This window comes from Girardinichthys multiradiatus, chromosome 5 (assembly GCF_021462225.1).
Source record: "Girardinichthys multiradiatus isolate DD_20200921_A chromosome 5, DD_fGirMul_XY1, whole genome shotgun sequence".
Classification (NCBI taxonomy): Eukaryota; Metazoa; Chordata; class Actinopteri; order Cyprinodontiformes; family Goodeidae; genus Girardinichthys; species Girardinichthys multiradiatus.
In genome coordinates, this window is record NC_061798.1 from 22,398,773 (window position 1) to 22,413,245 (window position 14,473).

Here is a 14,473-nt window from a genome sequence, read left to right on the forward strand (position 1 = left end):
TCATGCCCTGACAACCTCTCCACTACTGCTCTTCGCCGCATGCTGCTGACTGTCGGATCCATGGAGTTACAGCCCCAGCCGTGTCCAAAACTCCTACAACCAACCACAGCCCAAGTCCCATTTGAGTTCAACTTGTGAATGCCTAATTAGTTGATAATTAGCTTGGCTCCTCTATACCCCACTCGCTCTATTTCTAACATTTATCAAGTTCCCAGACTGGGCAGCTGCTAATGGTTTAATTTATTCACCCCAATCTGTCCTGGGTTGCATAAAGACCGAATTTGTGCAGATGCATGAAATGAAACACGTTGTCATGCTCCCACAGCAGCGAGTCTGAGCTAGAAGTGCAAGACTCCCCTTTTTTTTTTTTTTATAAAACTCTTCAGTCTAATAATCATTCACGCTGAATGATTGGAGGTGGCTTCTTGTATTAGTAGTCTCCTCCCATCCGTCTAATACTACAACCAGCAGATGTTTGGGGATGTCATATGAGGCTCCATCAGTTTTACTATTCAACACACTGGGAAGGGAGTGAAGGAAAAGGTTCATATCAAAAATCGGCCAATTTTACCCACCAGCCACTTCTGATGAGTCTTCTTCGTTCAAGGTGCATGTAGGATTTACAAATGTTTGCAAATCTTTTGAAAATCTCAAGGTAAAATCTTAAGGGAAGGGTTTACTAGAGGGATTACACACAGAGACTCAAATTTAGAGTTTGTAATGCTAATTGTGAAAATCAGTGTATCTTGTTTTTGTCAATAGTTTGTCAATATACTGAATCAGTATACTGAATCTATTAACTTTTTCAAGTGTATATCAAGCTTGCTCTTCTCTAGGAGCAGCAGGTTCAGCCATAGGCCTCTCCTCTTTCCCAAAGTGCTCAAAACAGAGAGGTTATTATAAATAACTGAATCATGCAAAGGTCAAAACTCAACGAGACTTAACAAGACAAGAAAAACACCTCTCAAGGATTGTAAAAACTACAGTTACTATGGTGTTTCTCTTGGGTCACTTTTGCCAGCCCCAAGCCCAGTTGGACAGTTGTTTGCAACTTTCATTTTTCTAATTCACTTTTTCTCTTCCGCAATGCAAACTCCTCTCTTCTACAGCATCCATTATGATTACATGCACTTAAGCAATAATGCAAATTTGATGATGATGTAATTTATCAACGTCTAGAAGGATAATATCTACTTTTCTTACTGAGAAGTTTGCAGATGGTGAAGTACTGTCCTGTCTTTGTTCATGACATGAAATGCTGCTTAAGTATGTAGTTATATTAAATGAATAAAATCAGACATTTTTCCTATCTAATGTTAAGCTTGACACACTTTTACTTTGAATGGATTTTTTTTTCTAAAAACAGTTTTTTCTAAAAAGTTAGAAACTTTGAGAAATGACTCGACTTTACTTTTTGAGTAAGTTGAGCAAAAAAAGTTAGTGAGCTATAATTTGTCTTGTGAAGGAGTAAAGGAGACATGCTGTAATTATTTATAATTGGGTTTTATTTGTACAGATACATCTGTCCTATAACCTAAAATATCTCAATGTATTTGTAGTTTTCACAGGCAGAAAGACAGCTCTGTCACTTTGGGCTCTTTTTCAGAAAATCTTCATTTTATTTTACTGAAAACATTACATTTTTGAGACAGATCAATTTTCAACTTCTGCAGCAAATAGAAAAAAAATTTGTTTTATTTTCATTCAAAATTCTTTAAAAAAAATCTGAATTGAATGAAACTGGTACTGAGAGGTCAGAGCTGTACACAACCTCTGGTCAGTGTATCTCTAGATTGAGAATGACAAATGTGGATAAAGAAACAGAGATGAGGGAATTCTGGGCCTTTTTCTTTCTAAAAACAAATCAATTTGATTCAGTTACATCTGTATAATGTCAGAAAGGAATTTATTTGTTGGTACTGGCATTTAACATGAAAGGAGAGGTGTCTGAAATTCAAAATTCACATCAAAATCTTTAGGGTATGGAAAGAAAAGGTTCAATGATTGAACATTGGCAGCCACCACATATATCCGCCCTCACCCCCCACCCATTGGGATACAGCCAGGGGTTAAGATAGTTTAAAAGGGAAAACTAAATAAGGTTTGACAACATCCCTAGGAAGCACAATGTTTGTAAGGCTGACATGTAATTACCTCCCAATAGCCCCTGAATCTGCTTGACACAGGGCTCAGGCATTACAGGCCTCCATAATGTGCAGCAGCCGTTAATCACCTCACATCCTATCATGTTTCTCATCTTGCTGCAGTATAAAGCATTCACTGAGGCAAAGCTACATCCTAAATCTGGAGAGGGGACAACATGACTCAAGTTCCCAAAATGTCAGCACTTTCAAGGTAGAAACTCTAGAAATTTTGTAAAAGCGAAGTCAGAAGATTTGCTGCAGAGAAAGGTCTGGGAGTGGAATTTAAAGAAGAAAGCCAGAACCTCTTGCCATACTTCACACAAGGGGCCAAATTACTCATGACGTAGTCACTGTTTTCCAAGGCCAAATAGATTAGCCTTAAAGGAAGTCCTGGCTGTGTGGCTGTGGAATCCACTCATCAGGCATGTGTTCACGTGGTAGCCTGGTGTGATATCTCTCAGGCAGGAGTGGAGTAAACATGGAGTAAACACTGATGTCATCTGAGGGAGCTGATCAACAGTGACATCAGTGGGAAAAATCACAGAGCAGAGCATAGTTTAAGGGTAGATGCTGTGTTCAGTTTACAGATATTAACCCATATACATTTGCACCTATTCGGTGCCTTGCAAAAGTCTTCATACCTATTCCATGTGATTTAAAGTGATCATCGCCATGGTTTGGTACTTATTCCCTGGCTGCCTTTGTGATGCTTTTGTTGTTTGTAGCGGTGATAAATCATCTGCTTTGTCTTGTTTCACCATTAAAAATACCTGAAGTAATATTTTTTTAATCACTATAAGTCCTTAAATACAAGATTAACAGACTCTCTTTGTTGTTTTTTGAAGGTATTTTGCTCCTCGTCTGAAAGGCTTTCTTAGTTTAAATGGTTGATAGGGAGTTTCTGGCTAATTAGTGGCCTCAGGCCTCAACCAATAAAACCAATAAAAAGTTACACAAGCTTAAAACATACCAAAGAGCAGCTATACCTCAGTGACTTTAGACCTCACAATGCTCCAAAGGGACAACCAGCTGATTGCTACATAATGAAACAGTATAGACTGTCCTATATGTTCAGAACCAAGGTTTTTTTTGTCGAGGAACCATTTTTGTTTAACGGTCTGTGGAAAATACATTCAACCAGGCAACTTAAAGCCAACCAGTTACATATTTATATCAATGCAAATTACTTTTCTCAATCATAAAATATAATTTGGACATGTCCACTAATCCAGAATGTTTCTGGACATGTCTCTGCAAAATTATTTACGTGCTTCTGTGTCTGTCATGCGGTTATATTACATGTTATGGCACACTTTGTTAGGGAGGGCTAAGGTTAGGCAATAACTGAACTGTCTGATAATAAACTCCTTGAAAAACAGTCTCTGACGGTTTCTTTCTTTAGGTCATGCCTGGGGTGTGAAGTTGGCCTCTGTTACGATCTTTTTTGTTCTTTGTTTAATATTTAGACACCAAAAGAATCAACCCCAACTGTTTTTTATGTCACATTACTGGCCTGCTGATAGTTACCCAATATGTAAAACCGTAGTAGGGATCAGGTGTGTGGATGTAGGCATTTAAATTAACAGTACCAGACGCCCTGAATAATGTAAACTCTCTTTTTCAGCACGCTGTGTGGCTTCATTTTGTGCAGCTTATGTTTTAAAGTCATGGCCTGCTTCTTTGTGCCTGGCTTAAAAATTGCTTTAAAGGCTGGGCTCTGCATTGTGCATTCTGTTGATGTAACAAATAAACAAATTAGTTTTACCTAGCAACCACACTTTACAGTAACAATCACAGTCTCCGAGAAAGTGCTACAGCTATGTGATGTGAGCAGCTCTGTGCTCTGTGCTTAGACAGTTCTCCAAATGAAGGAGAGCAGCTGAAACACTAGTCATAACAAATTACAGCATTAAAATTAAAGTGCTAAGTTTATACAGTGGGAAAAATAGTTTTTGTAAGTTTTGTCCACACACATTCAACTGAAGTAGCATAAAACCTATCATGAGCCAAATTATCAATGAGTAATATCAAAATAGAGAGAAGACATGCTAATCTTAGCTTAGTGCTTCAGCAAAATGCTCTGTATTAACATCAGTGGAATAAACTGTTTATTGCAGACTGTATATGTATGTGTCAGATTAAAAATACACATAGCCTTTTTGTTCTCAACTTCTGACAATAATGAGAGAGAAAATGTTTTATGTTTTACTTTCTTAAAGTATAGACCTGTAAGTTACCGTCACACCGTTTCCTATAATGCCATGTATGGTAACGTTTTGAAAAACACCTGTTGTGAAAAAGTGAATGAGCTTTTGCAGAACATCAGGTCCTGTAATGTCTTTGAAGTATGTGCATGGGACCCCTGTTTAGGAAAAAACTATTTATGAAATTAAAGGGGAGGAGTTCACAGTATTTTTGCTGCATAATGACCAGTTAAATTACCTTTCCATGACTGTCTCATTTCCATTTAAATTTTTCTCACAATAAAGAATCAATTGACAAATGGCAATGAAATTTTAATTCTCCGTGACAGTTCCCGAGTGGTTTAAAAATTATTTGTGGAATAAATTACACAGCAAGTGATGGCTTAAGTTTCTCTTCCAGTTCCCGCTGTGGATTTTTTTGTCAAATTGGTGATCAAATTTTGTATACTACAGTGTTGAATGCAGTGGAAAGCATTGCCTGAGAGTTATTTTCCAATGGCATCATGTCTTTTGATGCCATTAAAATGAAAGACTTTTATGTGATACTGTGGCCGTGGCAATACAAACATTTCCACAGCGTCAGATTGGTATTCTGTATAAGCAAATGCCTAAACGTAAATTACTGTGATCAACATCAAGGGAAAAAAACATTCAAATCAGGATATTGCTCAGTTGCAGTGTAATGAAACACCCGTCTTTAGGCAATGTTTTAGATCACCTGACTGCTAATTTTTCTTGCACTGTATACAAGGAAATAACTAGATAATTTGGTTTCTGTATAAACTGCTGTGTTAATTAAAGATTAAAATCAAAAAAACCTAATTTATGTACCAGATTTTTAAAATCAGCCTCACTAGAACAAAGAGCTGGCAGGGCACACCTCCTCATACAAGTGAAATGGCAGGTGTTCCTGCAAGCATAGACACACATTTACACACACTCCTCAGTTATAGCCTAATTGACGCTGCTTTTCTGGACATTGACCAGGTGTTGCCTTCATCTTTTTCACATACCTGTCCCCCCAACCACCTGACTTTGGAGAATGAAAGCCTTATTTAATTGATGCTGTGGCTTCCTCTTTCAAACTCCCCGCTGCTCTCTTTGATCTGCTGGCACTGCATTTGATCTTTACTGAGGCTGTTAACAGCACCAATGAATTAGGATATTGGCCCCAGACAGAGTCTGTCCTAATTACCATGCCCTCAACTTAAGAAATGGCCAAGGCCCTAGGGCCTTTGCAGTTGAAGGTCTTCAACAAGTGCACACATCTTTATACTGATAACCTTAGGAAGAAGCACCTAAACCTTAAAAACAAAGTTCTGTGTTTGCAAATTCAAATTCCTTTAATTCTACTTAGTACTATTTTTATTCAAAAGTGTTGATATTTCTACAATCTTTTTTTTCATTTTAGTAGTGCTTTTTGTTTATTCCTTATATAAAATACATATAAACACAGAAATAATTGTGCATTTATGTGATTTTTCTGTTTTTTAGGAAACTATAATAGTGAGAAAGAACAATTTGTTGATGCTTTAAAATGTAAATTCCTTAGTGCATGGTCAGTAAGAAAACAGTTAGGGGATTTCCTTGTTGGAAATTTTATTATTTCATTGGTTGTAACTGTACTATTTTGTAGGCCATTTCAAAGTGGAGTAAATATGGAGTAAACACTGAAGTCATCTGAGGGAGCTGATCAACAGTGACATCAGTGGGGAAAATCACAGAGCAGAGCATAGTTTAAGGGTAGATGCTGTGTTCAGTTCGAAAATGTAAGGATTTACAGTACATGCACCAATTTAAAACAGCTTTGATAAAAATTTAGACCACCTAAAACATTCAGTCATGACATTTTAGCGGAGAGTTACATTTATAAATCATACATTTTGCTCTCTGACAATGATCATGCTCTCTAATCTACATCTAATCGCAGCCTGTGAGTACAACTGCATTCTCAGATTCCCACAAGACACCATGAGGGTGTTTGAAAAGGACTTACAGAGTCACATAGGCATGCCCACATTGTCGGTCAAAGAAAAAATCCTCCAGATTTCCTTGTTTCTTGGAACCTGGGGACATGGAGCTTCTATGAAGAGAACAAGCCGAGAAAATGAACTTTCCAGAAACAGCTGCATAAAAAAACAAGCACAAGGAAATAATGAATAGGTAAAAAATTGTTGTGGAAGAAATCATTTAAGGCATGTTCATGAAAAAAATACATGAATTTCCTTCACAATATAGTTCAATGTGGAATATCTGTGGAGTGTTAACTTATTTAGTCTCTATATGTAACAGTAAAATGGATTTTATTTCAAAATATTCTTGTGTTAAATTCTGTTCACAAGGAAATTTAAAAAATGACTTTTATCATCTTCTATCACATTCTTTTCTGAGATTCTTTACTATTGTGGTATTAATATTATTATTCATACCAAAGAAATTGTAGAAGCATATTGCTTTAATATAGAAACTACAACGGCAGTAAACAGAGGTACCACAAAAACTTTTAAATTAGAAACTTTAAAAAGATGAAAATTAGCAGGAATTAAACATGAATGAATAAAATCACAACTAATACAAATTTTAAAGTATAGATATCTTACCTATAACTAATAGAAAACACCAGCTAAGCTTTTTCTTACAGTAAAGTATATAATAGAGCTTGTGTAAAATGGCATATGAGTGAGATATTCGTCACTAAATCTGCTGCCACACAGTTTTTCTTTATTTTTATCTTGCTGAGCATGGTGGTCTAAAAACATTTTTATGTTGTCTTAAGTTTGGATAGATAAAGTGCATTTTGTGAGAAATCTACTTCTGCGATGAATTTAAATGTTTGTATTATTTATGATGTACCGCTGTTACATAGAGTATATTGGGTGTATTTGGATGAATGACAAAAGACTTTCAGGACATATTTATGCTGTGAATTTCTATTTTTAATGAATGAATAAATGTTCAATGCTTAATTCACAGCATATGCATGACTATAAGTGCTCAAACAATTATAAAACTACTCAAAAGACAGATTCAATTCTACTGTCATCACTCTTCAAGCATTTGGAATGCTGAAAAGCAAACAAATCTTTTATCAGTGTAGACAGAGTGTCTGCAATGTGTAGTATGAGATTAAAAAGTTATGACTGAGTCAATCGTACCACATTTTATGCAGCATTTAAATAAATGTAAAATTTTTTTTAATTGTCCAAAACTATCAGTGAAAGTTTGTCTTAGCTACAATGAAATTACATACAGTATTGCACAGTATCAGATTAGAAAATCGATGCTGCAGCGCTCCCTACCTAAAAATAAAAGCATATATTTCTACACATTAGAAATGCAAGGCAGATACTGCATGCAGTAATGCGACAAGGGGGGTTAGCAACGTGTATAGAGGCAAAGAGTTACTACCACACTTTTTATTCTGCAGTCGACAAAGAAAGAAAATAAGATTTAAATGAATCCTTACAGTATGTTTTATATAGGCATAACATTAAAATACTTTTTCACTGGATCTTTTTTATTATGCTCATTTTAATGTGTGGTTTCTTTCTTTGTACTGTATAAGTCAGCTGGTTTAACTTCCTCCAAGGATAAATTACTTGCTTGTGTACAGGAATGCAGTTATTGTACAAATTGTTCCTGTCACTTCTGCTTTTGGTTTTATTTTGTGGGAGCCAAAGACGCCTCAGAGCTGTCTGTGTGAGCACTGAGGAATGTGTTGTACGGACATATGGATGTGGTTGATCTGTAGACAGACTGTGAGCAAGGCGCACATGCATAAACGTATGAATAAATGCACAAAACCACATACATACATACACCAAATCTCCTTTTTGGAACACAGAATGTCCAGGGTTTTTTTATACTTCACAATGAAAGACCTATTTGATTAAAGATTTAGAGCTTAAAGCTGAGGGTTGCTAAAAATGAAAAGCGCTAATGGAAGAAGGCAGGCTTTTATCTTATATTTTCACTCATTTATATTAATGCCTTTGTATTGAAGCCTGGGCTGGCATTTATATTTTACACCTTAACAAAAGAAGCAGATGGTAAACTGGTTTGTTAGCACTCAGAGAGTAATGACTTTTGTTGGTGTTAATTTTAGAAAAGTTAGGGTTACCTCAAATATAAGTATACAATCATTAAGACATAACAGCCTAAAGTCACAAAGTTCAACACCAAATTTTTAGTAACAGTAAAAAAACAGGTTAGCTTTAGGACTTTGATTACAGGACAAATCCCTACCACCTGAGCCATCGTTATCCCAAATACCTGAAATGCTCTGAAATGTAAAATGCATTATTACTGGAGTTTGCTCTAACAAAAATTCCAGATGAAGCAGTTCAACAGATGGAACAGATTAATCTTTATGTTATATAAATTTAAAAAACCTGCACCTAATCATAGCAATGCAAGTTTTGCATGTTTGTATAGAAGAACAATTAGTTCATGTGCATGCGTGTGTGTGTGTGTGTGTGTGTGTGTGTGTGTGTATGTGAGTGTGTGTCCTGCTGAACAGATCTCCACCAGTGGGCATTCTGCAGCTCATCTGACACCTGACTGCAATCTTCTCATCACCTTCTGCAGTTAAACAGGAGCTGCTGGACAACTGCCTTCCACCTGAGGATCAACCTGTGTAGTAGAATCAAGAAGCTCTTTGAGTTACTTTTTCTAGTATTATTATCCTTTCCTTGTGTTAACATGGGTTACTCACTCCCTCTTGCCCTCATGGCCTTACAGATTCAAGCCACTGTTAGATTGTTATTCACATCTAGATCATTCAAGCCGTTACCTCCTCTGACAGATCTTCATCCTGGAAATTTTCACCTGGTCAACGGTTTTCCCATGCAGCTCCGCTCATCTGTTTTTGCCAGCCCCCAACCAGAATCTCTTAGACTGTGTTTTTCAACATTGGTCCTTGGGGCACACTGTCCCGCATGTTTTAGAAGTTTCCCTGCTTCACCACACTTGGTTTCTATTGATGGCTGATTAAAAGGCTTTTGCTTAACTGCAGTCACCTGAATCAGGTGTGTTAGGGTTAGGGTTAGGGTTACCTTGAGGATCAGGGCTGAAAAACACTGAAGACAATCAACCACTCATCCTGCAGTATTCGTAGCTTCTCCTCGTTCCATCTAAAGCCTCCTTTGTTCTCCGTACACACTAATGGGTTGGGATTCTTTGGACCCAAAAATTCAGCCAACACTTAATGAGGCAATTAACAGTCTTTATTTTATAACAGGAATATTGCAGCTTTGGATACAGCATCGCAGGACCCATGTGCAGATCTGAAGCAGAGAGAGGTCAGTAAGTGACTGAGATGTGACAGATTTACACAATATTATTCAGATCGGGATTGACCAACCTGCCATAGGTTATTCCAGAAGTAAAGGGGAAAAAACCAGGGGAGTCCTGTGAGCAAATGATCCACAGAAGCCTGTAGACTGGCCAGTAAAACTTTGCAAATGAGTGACTGTACTCAGGTGGGTGACACTGGATGAAGAGAAACAGATATGGTTAAAACTTCTGCCTGTCAAGTGCGGCGTGGTGGAGGACCCCAGAATGCAGATGAGCAGGAAGCATCGGTGGTGAGTAAACTCATTAAATTAAGAAAACTCACTTCAGAAGGTGGCAGCAAAAACAGGTATGGACAGACAGGCAAGACAGGCTTGGCATGAACAAAGGACATGACATGAAGAGAGATGACGTGATCCAAAATGTTTCTGTGAAGAATGAACAGGATGAGGGTGTATATGAATGGCAAGACATAAGTGAAAAACAAAACTGATTAACATAGTGCAGGTGGGCCAAATGAAGCTGATTGCTTAACAGACAGGAGAGAACAAAACGTGACTGGAGCAAAACAGACATTCAAGGATACAAACTAATCTGGAAAACATAAGAGTACAGAACACAATAAGAAACCAAAGCACAGCCTGGAAAATAATAAACAGAAACAAGATCCAAAATGTAAACTAGAAATAAGAATATCTTGAACCCAAACAAAGACCCAAACACCCTCAAATCATGACACTCCCACCATTCACCAACAGGGTAAGTGTGGTCAAAGGAAATGGTCCAGGTTCAGTTTAAATGGGGTCCACTGCTTGACAGGTTCAAAAAGCCAGCAGGCAGAGTGAAGTCAGAAGACAGGAGAGGGTCAAAAACTATTAAATCAGAGTCTGTAAGAAATAACAAAGCCAGGGGAGAAATATGATTGAGTTCCTAATGACTTGGCTTGACTTAAAAATGCTGGATTTCATCTGTATGAAACTTTAGATAATATCACACCTGTGCTGTGGCTGGAAGGGTCTTTCATCCTGGAGAACACAGGTGGAGATAATTACACAGGTACCAGTGAGGATGGTTAGGTGATCAAGTAGTCATGGGTAAAGAGTGCAGTGAAATATTGTTAGACCCATAGCATAAGTATGCTATGAGGCTCAAGATATGGAAAACCATTCATTGAAACAGTCGAGGCATGGCATGAAAACAGTCCAGAAACATGAATAATGCCAATAGTTGCACGTTTTCAAATTGCAAATAAACCTCTTACCATTTTGCATCCAGTGTTTTAGGTAATCTCTGCCTGTAGATCATTAAGCTAAAGATGGAAACATTTCCTGTTGCTTGTTGGACATATTACCTGGAACTGGTAATATGATATGGTAATTTGTCTGAGTTTTGTTCTGACACCAAGAACCGACATTTGAGGGACCCCTTTGTCAAGACAGGCTATACTGGGTGTGGTATCTACAAACATAAAAAGGTAACAGCCCCAGTAGAGATTTGTGAATAATAATCATCCAGTGAGTAGGTCTACAAACATATAAAGAAGAGAATTTAGCAGCAGCATATAGAGAACAGTGATGTACACAATTTCCACAGCCTGTAATAAAACTCAAAGCACAGTAGTAGAGTGTATCCAACCTCCTGAGGTACAGGTCAAGTGAATTCATAAAAAGCAAATTACCCAGATAGCAAAATATGAGTGAATCAACGTTGAAATATGGTTAGGCAGAAATATTGAATCCATGTTGAAGCCTGACATTTAAATTATACAAAAAGTGATCAGTGACTTACATGTTGAATCAACGTTAGGTTTTCAACCATAACTGATACTATACCAATGTTGATTCAGCCATCATCTAAATGGTATAAATAACAGGCAAAATAGGTTGCAAAAATCATGTTTCCTTACCTGAAGTGAAAAAAATTATTGCTTCCTGAAACAGAATCCTAACTTAAGTCTCAATCTAGCGAGAAGTTTCTCATAAGTCCAGCTAGGAAAATTCAGAGGCTGCATAGAACTAAAAAAGAACTGCCTATCTCTTACTTCATCTTGATAATAGTTTTAACAGGGTTTTTGATCATCTATCAAAAGATATTAAAACAATATAAAAAATAGTCTCGATAAACAAATCATGTGTTTTTATTTACATTTTTCATTTAAACATTACATTGCCATTTAAATGGCATATCAAAATTCATTCATGTCCTTCTCAATAACAAGTGAAATCATCTTTATGGCATTGTGTCAATCAAATACTTCTTATAAGTGATGACCAGCTGTTTCCATGTTTCCACTGGTATTTGGATGATTTATCCTTGATGATGAGCTCCAAGGGCTTAAGGGTGGAGAGCCTCCTTGCTATTACCCTTATCTTTAGCTCCATCCACAGATTCTCTATCAGATTAAAGTCCTGACAAAAAGAAAAAAAGAAGATTCAAGTCCTGTCTCTGGCTGGGCCTCTCCAAAATGTGTATAGTACTTCCAGTTAGAAGAAACATGTTAGCAAAATTAAAAGATTACTTTAAACCTACATCTGTTAAGGGAATGAATAAATTTGCACTAAACTCTATCTGTCAACAAGTTCAGAGCCAATCAGAGGTGACCATTCCTCATTTTCTGTCTTTGATTGACTCTGAACTTATTATTTTTCAATGAGTGTTAGCAGCAACAAAGGGAAAAAGGAGAAAAGATGTGAAATGTTGTTTTGACTTGTCTAACCAAGAAAGAAATAGATTCTTAAGGTGCTTCCACTGAGGGTTTTTTCTTAGGAACTTTTGGTTGCTTTGTTTTTTGCTTGCTTTTTATCTATAGGGATCATTGGTCGAATTCAGTGATGGAGACACAAGGAGAATTTCTCATGGAGCTCTCAAACTTCCCCAATTCTAGCTAAACGCAAAATTCTGTTTCTGAGCACTTAAAGTAAACTTGTTGAGCATTTTTACACCTCTTTGTGTCTGCATGAGAAACTTGTATACATTGTAACTACATCGTCAGACAAACGCATTCCTGTTGCTATGCAAACTGAATGTATTCTGCCTTCGAAATATCTCACAATGTCTCTGGAACCATTACTTATTTTTCAGAAAACAGCACACTCTGTTCAGTTTTAGTATTAAAATCTGTAGTTTCAGTTTTGGGAAATGAACCGAGGAGCCGTGAGTCACTGCAAATTTTTGACAAGATACATGTGGTACCCACGATCCACTCTGTTACACAAAGCTACATTTATGTTGGTTGGATGGGAAGTCAGCAATAACTAAACAACTGTTTCATGTGAAAGTAAGGTCCCTCTCTCCAGCAGTCATTGAGTGGCAGGCGGGGTACACCCTGGCCAGGTCCATTACACGGCAACACTGAAACACACAAGAAAAGCAGCCATCCATACTCTTACTCTTAAGGGCAATCTAGAGTAGCCAATTTATCCAACAGCCATGTTTTTGGACTGTGAAGCTTTAGTACACAGTGAGAACCCATGCATGTCAGGAAAGAACACGCAAACGTCATGCAAAAAGACGACCCAGGACCTACTTGCTGCAAGGCAAGGCAGCAGTGTTTACCACTTTGCCCTGCTCAAATGTATTCCATAACACTCCATTTTGAAAACGTAAACATATATAATAAAAGATAGGAAGTGCTTTGTGTTTATAGCTGGCCTCTGATGGGGTCTTGAAGAGGTATTCTGCTCTATTATTAAAAGATACATTGTGATTTCTGAAGAAAACCTACTTTAGGCTTTATAATCAGCTGAGAATGATCAGTAACAAAGACATAGTTTGGATTTTTCTTACAATATTTCTTTATTGCTGCACTTGCTAAGATATTCACACATAACACTTAGCAAGATTAAAGTGATTGTTCAAAATGGTAAACTCTCAGATGATGTATTGTGCAGAGAAACTCTCTCAACTGCTTCATTTCCCTATTTCCCTCTACAATGGCTAGAAGTGATGGCGGAGGTGCCGACATCTTCCTCATTCTGCAGGCAGCAAGGAAAGATATTACAGAAGATATGATGCCAGTAGGAAGCCCACAAAAACTTATCCGCTATGCTGTAAGGTTATGCTTGCATTCACTCTGAATTGTAGTGTTTCGAATATAGCAAAATCCAGTGATGTCCAAATAGTTGGGAATTAAGGGGGACTTCCTGCTAAACTGCTTTATCTGCATGAGAACCACAGTATGCTTTAGTAAAATTGTAAGTATTATACTTGAACAAGTTGTTTTTATTAAAATACCTTGTTTACAATAACTTGTCCAGCTTTCTACACCTTTTACTTTATATACTGATTATTCACTCATTACATCACTCAGAAGTGTGCATTCTTTTGTTTGTCTCATTTTAATTCACAGCCACAAAAGAGAAGAAAGTAGAGCAAAACAGCCAGCAAGCAGATGACTACAGAAGAAAGAACTGTGGAAAGGCAAAAAAAGGAAAAAAAAATCAAAGCACTTTCATATCAAGACATCAAACATGCAATGAAACAACATGCCACAGCTCACTTTAATTGACACTTTGACAACCTAAAACTTCAAATGGAAAGAGAGGAATACAGCAAAAGAGGATGGATGGACAGGGAGAGGAAAGGAGAATATGGAATGACAGAGAGATTAGCTTAATCTAACAACATGGGGAATGATAGTAGGGCTTAATTTTTTCTCACAGATGGGACTTGCATAAGATTGTGCGCTATGCAATATTAATAATTAAAAAACACAACCTCATTTTTTTCCCCTGTCCTCATTTCATGGCGCTTCAGTCTTATTAAGCCAAAGGTCAAAGGTGAACCCTGTTTACACTGGTCCAGCTAGCAACAGCCAGGGATGTGTTTTTAAGA

The 14,473-nt window shown here is 37.2% G+C and overlaps 1 long non-coding RNA gene across 1 annotated transcript; it reads right to left on the reverse strand.

Annotated features, from left to right (window-relative positions):
• Positions 1–1,680: 1,680 nt before the first annotated feature.
• On the reverse strand, positions 1,681–9,295 carry LOC124869107. Its single transcript, XR_007038488.1, has 4 exons — positions 9,141–9,295; positions 8,927–8,980; positions 6,345–6,474; positions 1,681–2,653 (listed from the first exon to the last, which is right to left on the reverse strand). It is a non-coding gene; the product is annotated as an uncharacterized LOC124869107 (long non-coding RNA).
• Positions 9,296–14,473: the final 5,178 nt, after the last annotated feature.